Source organism: Daphnia pulicaria, chromosome 3, assembly GCF_021234035.1.
Source record: "Daphnia pulicaria isolate SC F1-1A chromosome 3, SC_F0-13Bv2, whole genome shotgun sequence".
NCBI lineage: Eukaryota > Metazoa > Arthropoda > Branchiopoda > Diplostraca > Daphniidae > Daphnia > Daphnia pulicaria.
The window spans coordinates 11,669,001-11,685,788 of record NC_060915.1 but is presented as its reverse complement, the minus strand read 5'-3'; the positions used below and the strand labels follow the sequence as shown (position 1 = coordinate 11,685,788).

The following is a 16,788-nucleotide window of genomic DNA, read 5'->3' as shown; positions in this document are numbered from 1 at the left end:
TGTCTTATGGCGGATGGGCAGTAGTAGTAGATGAACGTACTCGTGTGTGTAGTAAAAGAGATTCTTCTTCCTAAATCATAAATTATACGCGGCGCAAAATGGAAAGAAAAATCCCGTTCCAGTCCGGCGAGAATGATTGTTGTGTATTACCTTGTGTGTGTCATGTGCACTTCCAATCTTTTTTCTTTTTCATGGGCGTTCATATATCTAAATACCGTTCGGCAAGTTCCGTCGAGACGAGAACAATCGTTCAACCCCCTTCATTTTGCCTCGTAAGCATCTCGTCACTTTGCTTTTTTGTTTTTTTACGGCGGCCATTCACGCGATGACCATCCAGCCGTTCATCACAAGACAGAAAATCAAATTAGAAAAAAAAGTAACCATCAAAAATCACGCAAAAATCATCAGCGCGCAAACAGATAGACAACAGGGTAGTAATCACGCCGATTATTTTAGTTTTTAGATTTAATTCCCAATTTCTTGTTGGGAGGGAAATTTGATTTTATTTTTTGAAGGGGGGGGGGGGGGGCTGTCGATCCGCTGACCGCGGTGCGGATGATCGCCTTTCGTGCGCCTTGAGAAAAAGAAATCTGAAAATGTTCCGCTATGCGCATCCATCCCAGCCGGCCGGCCTGGTCCGCTCCGAGGCGATAAGGAAGAGAGATGGGCGAGGATGAGGTGGAGAATATAAGCGGTCACGAGAGATAATGATGATGATGAGGTGGGCCAGCCAACGAGCGTGATTGTCTTTATATGCGCTAGTACGTCCTCGCTGGACACACACACACACACCTGATTGCAAATGTCCTCCAGCTGGACGCGCATATACAAGTCGGTCGTGAAATAGAAAAGAATAAAGCCCGTCCGTCCGTCGCTGCTGCTGCTGTACACACACACATCACCGTGTCGATGAATGATCGCGTGTCTTCACAAGTTCAGAGGAGATGTAACATACAACGGCAATTCCGCCGGACGGCAGTATACGCTGTGTACAAGACTACCGAATGCGTTTTTCTTTTCATTCGGACCATCATTTTCTCATTTCAGTTTTTCTTTTGTTTTTTTTTTTTCTCTTTTACCCTCGTCGGAGTAGGTAATGTCTGCCGGGCAAGAAACAACAGTAACTCCAAAAAACAAGAGGGTTTTTTTTTTTGGTTGTTTAAACGGACCCGAAAAGAAAATTGGTTTCGGAAAAGTCCAGCAAAGAGGCTTGACCCGAATTGACCACACTACACTGGGTGACCCTTATTTTTCTAAGGGGAAATTAAATGTTGAAAAAAATTCATTTCCATCTTCTTCCTTAGGTAATACACGACAGAAAAAAAAGGGTAAGCATTTCTAAAATATGAAATTTGAATTTCCCGCTTTTTTCCCGTGACTGCTGAGTTACACACCAAGCCCGTACAACAGTTGTTCCTCTCTTTTACTTTTTTTTTTGGGTTGCCTGGGCTTTACAATAACCATTTTCGGGGCCTGTCAGCTGGTCTTGTTTATGATATTATATACAGGCCAACCCTTTTTATTTTATTTTTTTTTCCTTCTCTCTGTGTGTCCATTTTTACTCTCCGGGTTTGTCCTGAATTCCGGTCCTGTCTTTAAAAGGGAAATGCATAAACTCCCTATTTCTCTGTACTATACAAACAAAAAGGGAGTTTTTATTCTACATACTCTGGGGTTGACCCCGATGGTCACAGAATGAAAAGATAAAAAGCCAATGATCTTTCGAACCCTCATAGTCAAAAAGAGAAAAGAGAATTTCCGTGGAAACATTTTTTTCTTTTCTGTTTTGTCGTCGCTGGTTCCTGTTGTTGCGTTGGTTGGGTTTCCTGGACGGGGATCATGAACCTTAGATTGTGTATACCATCTGGTATAAGTCTACGCACGGTGTAGTACGTCACCAGTGTCTTGATTACACGCTAACGTTTTTTGATTGGGTGTAATTCATTAATTTTTGGTTGTTTTCTCCTTTGGTTGTTGTTTCCTTCTTTCTTTTATTTCTTTTTCCTTCTTTTTTCTGAATTCGTTCCGGCTCTTATATGTGTAGACTTTGGTTCCTGGTTGCTGGTAGCTTTTTAATACCGGTTATGTAATGTGATATATCGGCGGCTCAGCAAAGCGCTCAGCTCTTGTGTTGTTAATGATTTGTTGGAGCTGCAAATTGCGCGGCGCAATCAGCCGCAAATGTATAACGGGCCGAGAGACTACAGTAGTAGGTTCTCCTTGACTAGTTGAAGCCTTGAAGGTATATACATCCAGTAGTAGTACCGTATTTATCACTTTGATTGCATCTCCAGGTTAATGTTTAACAAACCGAAAAAAGTTGAGTTGATTGTTCATTTGTCGTTAACTGGGAAAAAGGTGTGGGAGGAATTGACAGCGGGGGTAGCACAGAAAATCACCAAAGTTATTTCTGCGATTTGATTTCCCCACTCAGTTTTCTTCACACGGGCGGATGTGAACATTGCGGGAAGAATCTATTGAAATGTCAAGGACATGTGCGTTGTTACACGCTGGGCAGAGTCGCATGGATCCAAACTGGGCGACCAAGACTTCCGTGAAAAATGAGACAAATTCCCCACCAAAAATTAACAAAGAAAAAGATTTAGTTTATGGAAATCACGCGGAACGACAAAAATCAGTGAGAAACTAGCGAATAAAATCATCAACGGCGGGAGAGAAAGGAAATTCACGGAGGCGTACCGTTTCTCCCGAAAGTGCAACAACAATCAAACAATAAAGCGCAACTCTCGGCACAACACAATAGGAAGCGACGAACAAGTCGATGAGTGGCGTTTTTCAGAGTGAAAGAAGAAGCTAAGAAGAAAGTTGATAGAGAACTGCGCGTGACGCCCATCTTAAAAAAAAAGGGGGGAAACATAAAATAATTATTTAACCGCAACATTTATTCTTTTTTTGGGAAAGTATAAATAAAAAATGTGGAAGGCAGATATATTTGTGTTGAAACAGTCGAGCGCGTTGTCCCGGAAATGCCAGTTAATGAAAACAGGTTCAGCTTAATTGATTTCCCCATACTGACCTCATCCGCGCGCTGTTTCACATCATTTTCCAATGAAATTTTTCAGACCGCGGCAAAATTGACGGTCCGTTTTTCCTTCGCAGGATCAATCACGCGTGTATTACATTATTATAGATATGCGACCGTGTGTAATGGCAATTAAGTCTAGAGCTTCTCCGGTCGGTGGTTGCCATTGTTTTGCTTTCTTCTTGTCGTGTAATTTTTTTCTTCCTTTTCTTTTTTTGCGCCCAGCTGAATGTTTTTGCCCACTTGTTTATTTTATGGGCCATTCAAGAGCTCAGCCGGATCTAAGCGGAAGGAAAAAACAAAACAAAACAATGGCGAAAAATAAAACTGGTTGTGTTGTCGTTCCAGTTGGCGTCTCGTCGTTGCCTTTGCGCTGTGGAATTTATTGGGCGCCCATTTGCACACACATACACATGCCATTCAATCCGTTACGTGTGTGTGTATGTAGGAAGTCGGGATAATCATCGTGTGCCACTGCTGCTGGGACTCCTTTTTAGGAAGTCTTGGCGCTGGCCTCATGCCCGAAATTCCCAATGATCGTTTCGTTCTATTCGACATGAGCGCCAGAAGAGAGCAGATCAACACCCTATTCAAATGAATCCCCCGAGAGTCCTTATCACTTTCAATCACGCCAAGTGGCCAGCACAGCCGTTTGTTCTTGTATAGCTAGTTATACGTTTCCAGCAGGCTCCAATTAACCTGCAACAGCTGTTTTCTTTCTTTTTCTTATTCCGAATAGTACGTATATTATTGGCTACATTACGGTATTGTGTTTCTAGTAATAACTTCCAGCTTCTTTTTTAGCACAATGAACTGACGTTTTTTTACAAAAAAATCAAAGAAAGATAGAAGATTAAACGCCAAGCGGAGACTGGGGCTGTGTTGCCGAAACCGGTTTACTCTTCAGACTGTTCATATTAAATCGAACTGCCACACAAATCTGTTTTTCTATTTCATTTTCTTCGTGTCCTTCCTCATCTTCCGAGTCTCTTACGCTGTTGGACAGCACAGAGGCCCGTGATTGAACAAAACCTTGAAAGCATTTCAAGCAGAAAATTGAAGAATATCCCGAGACGTCAGTAAAGTAAAAAACCTGCTCATCAGTCGCGCGGATCGAGTGAAAGGAGCGTTGAGTGTATATAACAGAAGGACGAGCGGCCCTATGGGAGTTGGCCGCCGCCCGGTTCGTCTCCACTCGGTCGCTTCCTTGTCATTCCTTGTCGCCCGCCGTCGTGATTTCACTGGCGTGCTGGCCAGACGACTACTATATGCTGGGCGCTGCTGTGTTGTCTGTCAAAGGGTTAAACAACCGGCCGCCGCTGTTATACAAATTCATTCCGTCGCGACTGGAAGAAGAAGACAAAAAAATAAAGCCGAGCATTATGAGAGATGACGGATAAGATAATGACGGACGAAAAAAAAAAAAAAAAAACACATTTTTCAGTCTCTCGGGTGGAGAAACGAAGAACAAAATGCAGCTAGGGAGGAATTAAATATTTTTAGGAACAAAAAAACCCAAATAATCTTTTCACCTTGGAGCAACCAAATTTGGCGGTTGAGGAAAACATTGTTTTTTTTTCTCCCATGTGATAAAAAGGTTGCCAGCAGGTAGTACAGTAATAGGGTTTTGTTCTTCTTTTCTCTTTCTAGTGTTTTATATGGACGGCCAGTCTTCAACCCCCCCTCTGCTGTATATTGCCTTAGAGACTATCCCCCTATAGATCGAAAGGGATAACAACTCGGACGTGGGACAAGGTAACGAGCCCTAGAGCACCAACCACTAGAAACCCTAAAAGAGCTTATAGAGAGAGACGACGACGACGACTGTGTTCATGGTATAAATATTCATGACGGTATCAATATATAATCCCCCTTGTTATTATCTTTTTACCTTTGCTGGGTCTCCCTGTTGGGCGCTAGAGCTTCTTCTATGTATATACGAGCGGGAGCCACTACTACCAACTCTTTTGAAAAAAAAGGGAGAAACCAGCCAAACATTTCAAATGGACGACCAAATTTTCAAAGAATAAGAAAAAAACTAAATTCGGATCGAAGAGAGAAGCGCAGCAGTGGAGCGCAACGTCTCATTTCCTGCATTTTGAATCGCCACACATTGCGCGTTTCTTTTCGACATTATTCGCTGCTTATCTCTTGTGTATAGCCAGGGCTATCGGAGCCGAACCTGGCGCGCGTATTTATTATTATACACGTTTTCTTTTTTAAATAATAACTCTTTTGGGATTTTTGGAAAAAAACGTCGTGTGGACGATCGGCAATAGCTGGTTTGATTCATATTGTATTCTTTGTCGATATAGCAGAGTCATCGTCAGCTGTCTGTCCTTTTTTAAAATAGTTTTCTATAGCGCAGTGGTTGGTGGCAGGGTTATTATTTAGAAGGAGTGTGCTGTACGGCAGATTCAGCGCCGAGATTTGTTGGGAAACTCACGACAGTGTCGCCCATTCTATTTCAAATTGGGTATTTTTTTTCTTTAATTCTCTGAATTTTTAATTGAGAATTTATGATTTTTTTTTTTTTTAATTTTAGAAAACGTGTGGCGAGACGCCATCTGCTCGTTCCAGGCCAAAATCTGACCGGCAGTTTCACGTCCAGCTGGCTATATGTGTTTTCATATTTTAAAAAGATTTCTTTTGATTTAAAATAAAGAAGAAAAAGATCAAAATTTCTTTAGAGGGTTTTTCCCATTTCTTCGACATATTTGAGCAATTGATTATACCTCTTATCCATTCGGAGAATAGAATTTTTTAAATAATCGTAGAGTCGGAGGGAATAAGAAATCTCCCTAAAATGAATTTATACTCGTGAAGATTATTGACTCTGTCAGTTCTAGTTTCCGTTTGACTTGATTCCCGTGCAACGGTTTCTTCTCCCCCCTCTCTCACGAAAACAAGAAATGAACTTAACTCTCAAAAATTAAACGTGACGACGGATAGTATTATATATACCGCCACCCGTAGGTTATACTATCGGCGTCTACTCTATTTCTGTTTTTCTGGCAGTCATATCCTTTCCCCATTTACGCAACAACAACACTCAACAGAGAAACAGTTGCTACACATTCTCTCCTGTTTACGGTAGTTGTTGTTGTTGTTGTATTATATTTCCTCCCCGGAATAATTATCCCTTTTCCATTGGAACAACTTTTATAGTTGCGCATGTTACTACGATATGTCATCAGACAATGTCTTATATTGCTGTTACAGTTCAACAAGTTCCCTTTTAGCGATCCAATTAAATGTCGTCGCTCCGTGAATAAAGCTCATTAATTCAATTCCTTCCTGACTTTGCTGTCGTCCCTATGTTATGCGTGGTATAGTTTGTTATATATTTTCTGTTATATAAGTCGAGTCGATTTAAATTGTTTCTTGTGTGTTGCGCACATTTTTCCGCTTGTTATTCATTTAAAAAAAGCGGTTCACCTTTCATTGTGATTAAGGATACCCGGTTTGGAATATCAAAGAATATTTAGACCCCGGTGGTGGCCGGGCCGACCGCCATCAGCGTGAGTATAAAGTTGAGTCATCTTCTTCTCGCCCGGACGAGAGATTTCGCACAGTACAGACACACAATAAGTTTTTAAAAATATTTTATTATTTTTTCCTTTCGACATGGCGTGCCAATAATAAGTGGACGACGCCGCGCGCAACCGATGCGCCCAGGTAGTACAACAACAACAACAACAACTCCGAAATGCCTTTTGGTATATATTTTACGACATCATTAAAATATTTTCTCTCCAAAACAAAGACGGCCGGAAAATATGTGAATGTTACGTGTCTCGCTGTACTACTACTACACGTCTCAAACATCACGTCATAAATAATTCTTCCGATGCTCGCGTTATTTCATCCTTCATCAATTGCCTCCCCGACGATGACGATGATTGGATGCTACATGTGTCTGAGCGATAGAGAAATGGAGTGTACACGTTATTTCGAAGCTGTAGAGCCAAAGTCAACGCCCTTTTCCAGGTAATGAATCATCAACTTCTTACCTTTTGTTTTTCCTTTTCTCCCCTATTACCCGATTTCATCTATACTCCCGACGTGAGCTCGGTGCCTATCTCGACGGCCTTTGCATTTGGAATCAACCCCTGGACACGTACCCTCGGTAATATCTGGCCGGCAATATGACGTGGTATGAGCAATACACAGGAAAGAGAAGAGAGAGAGAGGAAAACCAGTGAAAGTTTACACGCGTTATACATGAAAGAGGGTCAATATAACCTTCAGCGCCAGATAGAAATGTGATGGGCTTTTGGGTTTGGTTTTGTACTGGGTCTGTGTATTAAATTCATGTACGTTAACTTCTTTTTTTTTTTACAACTAGTGTGCTGGGCCCGGCTATAGATTTTCTTAGCTTATTATAGCTGAGAGTTCTACCAGTCGTCGCCTGGGTCCGCTGTTCTTTTTTCTTTCCCCCCAAAAAACATTTGATAGATATACCGTAAATGTGTATTTTTCTAGTCTCTCCTTTTTGGCTTATTCTTCTTTGGCTGGCGTCTCTCTCTCTCTCTCTCTCCCCAATGGGTAAATTACACCTGGAAAAAATGGTGAAGGGGAGAGAGAGAGAGAGAAACTAAAAAGAAATAAGAAGAAGAAGAAGAAGAAGAAGGAAAGAAAAAAAGAGAGTCTGTGGGGCCCCGCTATGACCGTGACCCCGACCGCCGAAAGGTCTTTGCCTCGTGAACGGGCGTGCGTATAGCTACAACACAACAAAACGGGGAGAAAAAAAGAAAGAAAGAAGGAAGAAGAAGAAGAAGAAGAAGAAGAAATATATTTAAGATAGCGGAGAGAGAGACGATGGCTGCGGAAGACAAAAATGTTATAACCGCGATGAAAATCCGAGACACACACAAAAATAAAAAGAAAAGTTAAAAAACAAAAAGTTCAAAAAACATTTTCTTGTGTTTCTCATTCCAAGCGCTTTTATAGATTTTAATGGCCAGCACTCGCGTCGTCCCTATATACCCAAGAGTCACGTTAGATTATATTTTCGTTAGACACAATGGATCAAAATGGAACTCCCAAGAAAAGGGGAAAAAAAAAGGAAACAGCCGGTGAATTTAATCATTTCTTTCCTTTTCCTTTGATTAAATTATTTTAAAGACTGCAGAAAAAAAAAGGTAATGTAACAAAAGGTGTAGAGAAAAGAATAATATGCGCAATGATAGAGGACAGGAGACAACACACATCCATCCGAGGTATTACCCAGCATGAGACACAACCCACCACACACGGTACATCCACTATAAGTAAGAGAGCTTGAAAAATACATTTGAAAAATTCAAATGGAGAGAGCTACATATACGCTGGCTTGGCTTATAGCTCTTTATTTATTTATATTTCTCCTTGGGAAGGTGGAACCCCGAAAAATTCAACTGTGTTATGTTAATCCGTTTTTTCTTCTCCTTCTCCTTTCCCCTCTCATCTCGAAGATAAGCGCATCCAACTGCATAATTGATGGAGCTTTTAGAACCATAAAAAGAAGAGAATTCCCCCCCATAGAACGTGGCGCAAAAAAGGGCCGTGCGCCCAATGGGGCTGTCGATGGTTTTCTCTCGTGTGTGGATCATCATGATACTCGGATAGCAGCTCTGCCCAGCTCCGTCTTCCACCTTCCACCAGTCTTGTATACATGTAGTCTATAACAAATTCTCCTATGCAAGAGATCTAGACGTGGGAAGATATTATATAAGAGGATGAATAACATCACCGCTCCCATTTTGCCCAGCCGCTGCTCTACCTGCGAATGAAATGATTGAATGAAATGACTTTTGTCTTCTTCTTCTATACATCCGAAACGGGACACACACGGCAGAAGAAATAAAAAGCGATGGTTGGAGAATGATTATAACTATAGCCACAAAGTTGTTGTTTAGTTTCCTAGAATCGTGGGTCTAGCTTAATAACATTAACGCCGGAGCGTGCTGGACTGTTTATAAGGAGGGCTCGTTGCTGAGCGAGACGAATGCCGGACGGACCGCGTATAGAATCGACACACACAAAAATAGCCAGTTGTCACGTTGGGGGGAAATGCTGCGGAGAATGTCCAGAGAAATCCAACACAATATGCACAAGATAATATATAATAGCTGCTGCTGGCTTCCTCCTCCATCTCACGAGGAAACGACATGGAGCAGCTCGTCGAATTCTCGGAAAGCTTATGATGAATCTTTTCAATAGTTTCGTATTTAAAAAAAATGAAAAGAATGAGGCAACAAACAAATAACAAAACAAATCGTGAAATAGGCGCTAAACGTGTGAGATGAGACGACGATAACAAGCCAACACAGCTATAGCGGATCTCCCTTCGACACGGCGACGTGTCTGCTAAAAAAATCAATTTCTAAACAAAATTTTCCCCCTTTTACTTTTCTTTTTTAAAAGAAAGTCTGTCAAAGGGAGAAGTGTAGGCGGTTGTTTTCTCCGACGTCTCTTACACTTTTCTAAATGTGTCTGAAAGTTGAAGGGGAGGGGGAGGGGGATAGATCTCTCGGCATTCCACTATCATAGATGCCGAGGAAATATTGCCCAGCGTGTTATCCGGCTCTCTGTGTGTATATTAACAACGCCACCCTATAGAGAGAGAGCGGCCTTGTGCCCTGCTATATAGCCTGGGTTTGTATTATACATGTCCTTATCTGGGAATCTCAACAGTCTCGGCCAGCAGCTTTTTCTTGTGGGGGGGGGGGGGGAGAAACAAAAAAAGACTTTGGACTTTGGTTGTTTTTTTTTCCCCCTTCTCTCTGCTGGGCTTATTTTTATGTGCTGTAGTCACTACGGGAAACAAATGACCGTAGAGGCCATGTAAATATATGCCGTGTATTCGACCCTATAGGTCCCATTGGCTACGGCGTGTAAAAAAATAAAGTTGGGAAATAATAAAACTAAATTTCTTGTAAACCCGAAAGGCAATTAAAATGTTCCAAAGAAATGTATAAATTTCTTAAAGACATTTGATTTTTTTTTTTTTTGTTTCGTATGGATATGATTATTATTCGATATACGAGTCCGCGCTTGTGTATTGCGTGTCCCGCCGGCCGGTTCACGGAGTTTATCGACGATATCGAACGGCCGCTAATCCGATCTGAGCGGCTGCGGCGGCTGCGACCCAAACGCGAAAGAAATGAAATGCGAGAAGGACCGTGAATATCAAAAGGCCCTGCAAATTTTATACGGAGAATCCAATCAGATGCGCACATGTAAACACGCAAGCCTGGCTGGGATGATGTGCTGGTAATGGAGAGGTTGGCCAGTCTTGTCAACAGCCCGAAACAATTCGACGAAAGAAACCGAGAATCCCGCGCGTGATGGTGCTGGAATTTCATCCCTTTTTTATTTTGTTTTGGCCCATCAGCCCAATGTCATTGTCTTCTGTCCCCCCGTTTTGCTTCGGTTACTTGACCATTTCCTCTTTTGTTTTACACCTTTCAGCTGATCCACAGCACCAAAAGAAAAAACCAAAAAACAAAAAGTCGTGAAATTTATAAGCGGAATTGAAGATTTGGCGTCAACCGTGAAATGGCCACGGTGATTTGAACGCGTCCGTCGCTGAGCACCACCGTCTGCTGAGACGGGGTACACTGGGTGTATTAGACCTTGGGCTATTGTGGCTAAGGTCTGTGAAACCAACAAAAAAACATTCTATAGCCAAAAACAAGCCCGAATAAAATGCAATTTGATCACGCGGGATCGAAAAAATTGAAAAAAACCACGGGCTGACGATATCGATCTCACGGTATTGGATTTAAAAAAAAAAAAAAAAAAAATCTAAAATTGGCGAGCGAATTATCATTTTTCCCACTTTCGCTTTCTACTCTTTTGAACGCGTATACGCGTTTTTTCGGCTGGAGACTCCACGTCGTGTTTGCGTCTAGATGGAAATGAGAAAGAAAAAGAAGATAAGATCGGCGGCTGCTCATATCGCGACTATACGTGATTCACATCAAACGAAAGTTCACAAGAGACGACCCAGCAGCAACAGCGTGTGGAGTTGCCAGCACTAAAAGAAGAGGTCGCGTCTATATAGGACCGCGCCGCAATCATCCGACCTATCTGACCTCTATATAGACATTCTTCTTCTTCTTTTCTCTTCCCGAAAAAAAAAAAAAAAAAAAAAAATTCTTTCAACATTTTTTTTTTTTTTTTTTTTTCGAATCATGGGAATCAAATGCGCACTGGTGATTAGACAATATGTAATAGTATAGTGTCTCTATATGTTATTTCGATTCCTTTTAATTTTTAATTAGACGTTTCTTGTTTCATTTGTACTTTTGGGTTCATTTATTCTATTTGAATCCATCCGGAAGCCGATGGCTTTTTTCTACTTCTTCCAGTAAACGCAGCAACTGTACATTTTTCGAAATAGAATAGGCTAGAGGCTAATAGGTATGTGCTGCGCAGTCGGTTTCGATTAAACCGTGTCATTTCCATGCCAATGTTTCATTCTTTTTCCTGGAGGCGCTTAGATTTTCTGCCCGGCGCGTGAACGATATGGTCTTCAACACGTTCCGCGAATCTAACCGAACGACCGCGTAATTCTAGCGAATCAAACGAGCTGCTGACTCCTGACTCCTGACTGCTGCTGCCGTCATATTTCTTGATGCTAAATCGATTTCGGCGAAATGGATTCGCAGAGAGAGAGAAAGAGAAAAAAAATGAACCGTTGTTGGTCATCACATCGTTCCATAACTGGACTTTTTCTTCTTTTTCCCGAGCGGACGAATAGCTACTTATATATATACTCTTGATGATGATGCTGAGTGGACTTTGGGCGATAAAAACCGCACGCCAAAGTTCAGAAAAAAAGAAGAAAAACCCCGTTCGTTTCTTTCTTTCATTTTTATTTTTATTTTTTATTTTTCTCCAAAGTCACAAAAATATCAGATTCAAACACGGTTATTATCATTCAGCCTACAGGCTCTGGATATTCATAAAAAAAAGGTCTGAAGAACATATTTATTTATCCAAAAAGTGGAGAGATAAGAAAAGACCCTAGATGCGTGTACTTGTGTGTGTACGAGGGCGAACAGGTGGCGGCCGAGCGGGAGCAGCCGCAGTCCGCACGCAGCCTCTTTGAAATATCAAACAAGCGGTGCGTGCGTGTGCAGCAGCGCCGTAGATCTCTGTCTGACTCGAGCGTGTACCTCGGTCCCAAAACGGCGTGAGCTCTGACCATCCATCACGTCTAATTGATGCCATTGTATAACATATAGACGCTCGGCCGCTGTATATTAGATGCCGTGCCTATAAATCTCACGTGAACATGAGCAACGCTCGCGAGACGGCCTGATGCTGCTCAACTCTATGTGGAGGAGATGGTGGCAGCAGCGCGTTCCGGCAGCTTGGGAAACAAGGATCACGACACCTGATTCAACTTCTTCTTCTTTTCCCCCCTAGAATTCAAAGATCATCCATCTCTATATGTAGTTGCTACATTGAAGAAGATGTATTATATATATTCTCCGGGTTATTCCACCAAAAGAAAAAAGGAAATTCTAATAATTTACCCATTCTATGCCCCGTTACAAGAGTAATTAGACCGCGCTCTACGGTGTTGCAGGTTATGATTGGTGTACGCAAGGCGTTGTTGGGAATCTACCGCGGGTGTCCCGGACAAGCTGCTGGGCCTTCTTCATAATCAACAAAATACAAACAAGAAATAAAGTTAAGCAATCTCACGGAGGCTGCTGTGTGTGAAAGAAAAAAAAAACTGATTAAAAATAGAATTACTGCGTACACATCCATTTATGTGTAGCTCAGTTATTGTAGACTGTTTATTATAACGTCGAGGGGCCGGTCAAATCGATTCGGCACGGTCCAACACATTTCTTTTTTCAACAACAGAAAAGAAAAAGCTTGTAAATCAATAAACTATAGGTAATATTTATTTATTGATAGGCTGAAATAGTCAATCTATACAAGGAGAGACAAGTCCTTCATTTTTTCCGATTTGGAATTTTTTTTATTTATTTCATGTCTTTTTCATTGCCGATTACACGCGGCCGATTGTTTATTACCGTTAGATGATTTTCTCCTCGTTTCCTCCTTTTTTTCCCCCTTTTTTATGTGTCATCGCCTTTTATCATTTTCAATTTGCTCTTCTTTTCCGAGCGTCTTGTTTGTCCGTTGTTGTTGTTGGACGTCAGTCGATATAACTGTCCGCGGCCATTTACCTGGCCGACTCTTCTCCCATTTCGGGAGATGTTGAAAGTCCATCCTCTTATGAAGAACGACGTGAATGTACTGTTATGGGCCACGATGAAACGGCCATTCAAACAACAACGTTCGAAAACGTTGGTGAAGAAGAAAAATCATAAAACAACGAAATAGGAAACAATGGAGATGAGAGGATAGAATTGAACCCATCAGTGTCCAGCAGTTCCATTCTTATCGAATTGACCTTTTGCTGGTTCAAAAGGGTGTCCATCTCTCTCAGCTGTTGTGTCCATTGTTTGGCCATTTCAATTAAGGATAGTTATCAATATTTTCTTTTTTCTTTCTTTTCCGGGAGTTTCAACGATACATTCCGGTTAGAAACTGTCAGACGAAAAAGTGTACGGTGTCACAGCTTGAGGTTTTCTGAGGCCGTCTTTTTAAATGGCAAATCTAGTGTTATATATACCACCGGGGGTGTGTTATTCTATTCCGTCTTATCTCTTTTTTTATTTGATTTCCATCAGTCGTTTTGCCTATTGTTTCACCTTTATTGTTGTTTTGTTGTTGAAATCGTTCAACGTGATAATATTACTGTACTTTGTATTTTATTCCATTGAGATAAAAGAGGAATTCAGTGATGGAAATACGACGAAAAAGCTATTAGAATAATAAGGAAGATGGCAATCTTTATTCGACATGTATAGAGGCTGTTGATCGATGACAACCCGTTTATGCAGTCCCGCCTTGTCTCCTATTTTTTTTTGTCCCGATAGGACGCGCGGGACAATGGGCCGCCCAACGGGACCCGTAGCGGGTGACCAGCAATAATCAATGGACACTTATTATCTCTCTCTTTATTCTTGTAGATATCTATTTGTTGTTTTGTTTTTTTATTATAAAGTGTTACGTTATTCTTTCGTTCCCCTCCATTTAGCGTGCAAGTATCCAGCCACGTTGCCGGGCATTTCCAGTTTGGCCTCAAAATAATAAAAGCCAACGATCATCGTCGTTGCAACAGAGAGGCGTCCGTGACAAAAATACAATTCGCCAGTCGCTGCATAGTATAATAATATCGAGAAAAATAAAATAAAAAGATAAATTGTGCATTTCTTTTTCTTCTTTCGCTGCTGGGCAAAGGACCAGCAGCTCGGACAAACCCACGCGAAAAAATGGACAGAAGGAAGGAAAAAAAGCTAACGCTACTGTTATGGATGCTCCTAAAGGTAACAGGACTTTAGCCTGTCAGCCGTGAATTGGCACTTTGTTACAATTGGTAGATCCAACATATGTAGTAGCCTAGTATGTAGCTAGCCATATCACGGTTGTATAGCAGCAGCAAAAGCCGAAAACCCTCTTTTGGGATGCTGATGTTCAATTCGGAATGGAAAACCGGCCGCAATCTCATTTTATTTTTGATATTTTTCCCAGCGCGTATAATATTATATTAACAGTTGGGCGGCTTTATATGGAGATGTGATGCAGAGCAAGAGAGCGGAATAATAATCGAATATATGCGGATGCCTGTCTGCGGTGATGGAGATCGCCGTGGTGGTGGCCAGTTTTTTTTTTCTCTTTTGAAAGAAACCAAATTTTTATTTTCTTTTATTTTTCGCAAAGGGTCCCGGTCCAGTTACTCCCGTCAGATGGTCATTTCGGCAACCAACAACCGCGGAAACTAGGAGGAACGAACAGGTTATATTTCTGTATAACAGATCGACTCCAATGTCTACCGTTGCCCTTTACAAAAAGAAAACTAGAATTGACCATTTTGAAATAAATTGGAAATGGCATTCAATAATTAACTGGCAGAATTTGGAAAAGAGAAAAAGAAGAAAAATCTGAAGGTTGATTGAAGCTGGAGGCCATGTTTCCGCTCGGTTGGGTTCAACCCAGTCGGAGCAAACGCCGATGATAAGCTCCAGTCAAGAGTGAGAAAAACCAGACTGGGAAGAAGAAGAAGACTTGACTCGCAGATAGGCTGGGCGTTCTATACGGCATTATATTAGAGGTCCTTCGCCGGGATTATTGTCACGCGGCAGCAGCACAGCAGAGAGAAAAAAAAAAGAAAACGGGAACTTGACGCGCCGATGAGTTGTAAAAGCGAACCAAGAGAAGGTCAATTACACTCCTCCTAGGAAAACCATTCAACCTGCCATTCGTCGCCTTATTTCTTCTTCCTACCAGATTTTTCTTCTTCTCTATTTAATATATAGTATAGCCGGCCCAAAAGAAGCCTTTCATCTCCTTTTGAGACCCTCGTATATATACATACCGGATGCACTGGAAGAACAGGAAGAACAGCCGGTCATCTACCCGATGCGCCAGCAGACATTTTCCAGCAGCGCCCAGCAACTCAATTTCAAACACACAAAAGTGTTGGCGTATCTTCCCTTTTTAATCCACACCCGGAATGACGAAAGTTAAAAATAAAAAAGGGCGACACCTTTCTGTACAGTGAGGGCGACAATGGTAAATAATAAGAATGCAGAGCAAGTCTAGAGGAACGGCGACATTGTGATCGTGTGTAATCGTTTTTCTTATACAACAAACACGGTCCATCGCCCTTGTTTTTCTTCTATCGTCTGCTCAACTGCGTCGTGGCGAATAATTTCATAATCACAATGTGATATTTTTATTAAAAAAGAACTGATTTAGATATAATGGATATTGTCGGATATATAGGAAGGGGTCGATTATTAATTGTTTCTATCGATATCTTATTTAAGCACTATGGCTAATTAGAAGATTAGTGTCGTCTGCTTTCGTCTCGTTTCACAAGTTTCGACATTCCACAAAGAGAGAAAAGAGACCAAGTTTAAGATTACAAAAAAAAACAGAACAACAATTTTTTTTCAAAACGTGTCTGCACGAAAATAGTGCAACAAATAAAGTGATAAAAATGTGATTGTCGGTGTCGGTAAAAACCCTGGTGTCGCGACTCTCCATGCTCTCCACTCTAGGCTGCTTAGCAGGTAAATCTAACTAAGAAAACAAAAGGAATAATATTCATGGGGAATGAAATAGAAGAGTAAAATCTGTTACATATGTGTTAAATATTAATTCCTGACTAGTATAATACATGTAAGTAAGTCCCTTGTTGATGCATGGAAGTTTGCTTGCACTAGCTATAACCTTGAAACCTTCTCCTTTGTGCAGATTTGAGGCCTGGAGCCAGCCATTAAAAAAAAAAAACATGCAAGTTTTTCTTGTGCTGGTATTGACCTGTCAACAGCAACCATCTCACCATCATCACCACTTGCTGGGTAATGATTTTTGCTACTTTTTATTAACCTGTGACCTGATAGGTATTTTAATGATGCACAAGTGTATTACATGGAAACCTTCAATTCTCTTGTTCATGAACAATCATGGTTTACCCACTGTGCCATTTTTAAGTTTTCCAAACTTGTTGTTTCTGTCAAAATTTTTCGTAACCCATTTTTTATTTTGCATTTAGATAAACAACATCCCGTTTGAGTGGGAGAACCTACCCAGGATGTCGGTCGAGTTACGGATCTCTTCTTCCCCTTTCTTGAAATGTCATCGTGTATGCCCATGTGAGTGTG

At 41.3% G+C, this 16,788-nt stretch overlaps 1 long non-coding RNA gene across 1 annotated transcript; it reads left to right on the top strand.

The window, feature by feature from the left end:
- The first annotated feature begins 16,028 nt into the window (after window positions 1-16,028).
- On the top strand, window positions 16,029-16,776 carry LOC124328803. The gene is made up of 3 exons (XR_006916488.1): window positions 16,029-16,194; window positions 16,379-16,485; window positions 16,680-16,776. It is a non-coding gene; the product is annotated as an uncharacterized LOC124328803 (long non-coding RNA).
- Window positions 16,777-16,788: the final 12 nt, after the last annotated feature.